Source organism: Elephantulus edwardii, unplaced genomic scaffold (genome assembly GCF_000299155.1).
Source record: "Elephantulus edwardii isolate Elephantulus edwardi_28Jun2011 unplaced genomic scaffold, EleEdw1.0 scaffold00045, whole genome shotgun sequence".
Lineage (NCBI taxonomy): Eukaryota > Metazoa > Chordata > Mammalia > Macroscelidea > Macroscelididae > Elephantulus > Elephantulus edwardii.
Window position 1 is genome coordinate 4,230,557 of NW_006399795.1, and position 3,577 is coordinate 4,234,133.

Consider the following 3,577-nt stretch of genomic DNA (forward strand, 5'->3'; position numbering starts at 1 on the left):
ATAATCTGAAAGACTGGGCTCTATGAGGTGGAATGTGGTATCAGGATTGGAGAAAGACTCATCAACAACCTGCGTTATGCAAATGACACCACTCTGCTTGTTGAAACTGAGGAGGACCTGAAGCGCTTGCTGCAGAAGGTCAAGGACTGCAGCCTTCAATATGGATTGAAGTTCAACATCAAGAAGACAAAGATTCTCACCACTAGGCCAATTGGTAGCACTATACTTGGAAGGGAGGAGGGACAGCACAAGGGAGGAAGACATTGAGATGGATTGATTCAGTGACTGGGATAATGAGAGTATATGTGTCAGAGACAGTAAGGTTGGTACAGGATAGAGCAGGTTTCAGGGCTGTTGTACATAGGGTTGCTATGAGTTGCAAGCTACTCGACTGCACATAACAACAACAATGACAACAACAATAATTTGTTATGAATCCATCCACCCCAGCGTAAACACTTAGCTAATTTAAACCTCGTGACAATCAAAGGCTGTTTTGAGGGAGCATGCAAAGTCTTGAACGGTGTCTGAAGAGTCTAGAAGCCCTTGCTCTGGTCCAGAGACCTCTGCATCTAGAGATACAACTTAAGATTCTGAAGAAAAACTCCCAAGCATTGTTTCAAAACAATAAATCCAAGATGAGACTCAACAAATGACTTTTAAAACACAAAACTGAGTTGGTTTTAAATGATAGAAAATCTTAAAAAAAAATTAAAGAAGGCACCTGTTTGTCCTCAAATTGTTTGCTTCTCTGGTGGTTCAAATCTAATCATTGGCTCTGTGGGAGAAAGAGGGTCAATCTTCATGATTTGTTGTTGTTAGGTGCTGTCGAGTTGAGTATGACTCATAGCCACCCTATGAACAGATCAGAACCCTGTGCCATCCTACTCAGGTTTGACACACTTGAGCCCATTGTTGCAGTCATTGTGTCAGTCCACTTGTGGTTCTGTGTGATTTACAGCCTGGAAACCCAATAAAATGACAGTTATGGGTTGGTTCTTACTCAAAGGTTTTTGCAGCTAGATATTTGGGCTAAAATGACTGAGAGATGGTAGTCTCTACAGGGATGGGACCACACCCTCCATGGAGAAGGAACCTTTAATGGGTCTATTTACTCTCAACATCAAGAGAACAAAGATTCTCACTATTGCGCCATTGGCAGCATTATGATAGATGATGAAGAGACTGATATTGTTAACAGCTTTAGTTTGCTAGGCTTCACAATCAATACTCTTGGTGCCAGCAGCCAGGAAACTAAAAGACAAATTGTATTGGGAAAGTCTGCCGTCAGAGATCACTCCAAAGTACTGAGGAGCAATGATGTAAGCCTGGAGACTAAGGTGCACCTGACCCAGGCTTAGTCTTTGAAATTACTTCCAGTGCATCAGAAAGCTGGACAATGATGAGGGATGATAGAAGGAGGAGAATTGATGCCTTTGAGCTCTGGTATTGGAGAAGAGTATTGAATATACCACGGACTGCTAAGAGAACAAACAGGTTTGTCCTAGAGAAGGCGAGACCAGCTGTTCCTGGGAGGTCAGGATTCTGAAGCTTCATCTGAAGTAGGGACTAGTCCTTGGAGAGAGATGTCATGCTTGGGAGGGTGGCGGGACAATGTTAGAGAGGAAGACCCTTGGTCAGATGGATTGATTCAGTGACTGGGGTAATTGGGGGTAGTTTTGTCAGAGACAATAAGATTGGCACAGGATAGAGCAGGGTTTAGGGCTGTATTGCATAGAGTCATTGTGAGTCACAGGCGACTTGACGGCACATAACAACAACAACAATTTGCCCTCAAGGACAGGTAAGGCTTTACTCAAGGCAATCGTGTACTGTGGACTTGGAACTGACTCATAGCTGATCCTCCAGCAGGTTTTCAGAGGCTGTAAATTGCATGGGAGGAGATTCCTCACTTTTTCACCTGAGGAGAAGTTGGTGGATTTGAACCTCCTGCCTTTGAGTTGGCAGTGCAATTCCTTACTCTGGTGACCTGGTGGTAAGAAACTGTGCTGCAGTCTCAAGGATATGTGGTTCAAATCCACCAGCTGCTCCCTCACAGTTTATTGCTTCTGAAAGCCCACTGGACGGTCAACTATGAGTTGGTTCTGACTTGATGGCACACAACAACAATAGGTCCCCTTCTTCAAGGAAGGGGCAAAAAGTCCTTCTGAAAATTTGTATCCATAGGCCTGCCCTCTTGTCATTTGAGGTCTGAATCAAAATACTAATTTGTGATCCAGAAAAAGGCGCTCGTGGAGTAGTGGTCAAGTACTTACCTGCAGAAGGTCCCTGGTTTAAAACCAGTAGGTCTTCTACTGCTTCTGCAAAGATCTGTGGCAGTTCTGTAGGTGTTCTGTGAGTTGGAATCTGCTTGATGGCAATGGACTTGGTTTGTTTACTTGTTTTTGTGATCTATTCTTGAGGGAAACGAAGATATCTCAGGGTTAGACATATTCTATAGAGACATAAACAGGACAAACACAGACAGACCGTGCTGGAATGAGGGAAACCATGTCAACATGTCAGCAAGTATTCTGCTGAATCATGGCATGGCTTTCGTCTATGATTTGGAGACCAAGAAAATCATCACCAGGTCATAAGCTGTGGCGGCTACAATGCTTCGGCATTGAAGGTGGGATGTTGTTATTGTCTCTCATACTTTGGGCATGGTGTCAGCAGGGGCCAGTCCTTAAAAAAATGCTGTCACAATGGAAAAAGTAGAAGGGTTGGTGAAAATGAGGAAGACCATTAAGAAAGTGGATTGAGTCCACGACGGCAGCAATGGACTGAACATGGCAGAGATTGTGAGCATGTGGAAGGATTAGCAAAGCTTGGTCTGTTGTTCATAGCGTCACTTGATATTGTTAATCGAGTCATAATCAGCTCAATGACATCTAACAACAGCAGTGGAGATGTTGAAGAACCTTCCTAAAATAGCTGCTTGGGCAATTTGAAATCTCAGAGAAAAAGCCAAGGCTTTTAAGATGGCATTGGTAGCAACCACTGTGGAAGGTGGCTTTCTCAAAAAGTTACAAACAGAGATACCATTTGACCCAGCAATTCCACTACTGGGAATATACCCCAAAGAGACCATAACTGACATCCAAGCAGATATACACACACTCGTGTTTATTGCGCCTTTGTTCACAATAGCAAGGAGTTGGAAACAACCTAAGTGCCCATCAACAAATGAATGGATAGAGAAGCTGTGGTATAGTCACACAATGGAATACTATGCTGCATTAAAAAACAAGGAACTCATGCAATATTATTCAAAATGGGTGGCCCTGGAGGACATTATGATGAGTGAAGTATCTCAGTCACAAAAGGACAAATACGCATGATGCCAGTGTTGTAAAACAGGACTGACATCGGGTTTGAGGGGAGACTGAGAAAGATGGGCTCAATAATGTATACTGCATTGAAACATATGAGGGAGAAAACTGCTTAAAAGGGATATGTGGTTAGGTATTTTTGTCATGACAAGAGTCTAGAGCGAAGGCTACATGGTGGAGTGGACCTGGGGGAGGGTTTGTAAAACAATGAAAGAATTTTACTTTTCCAAGAGAGTAGTGTA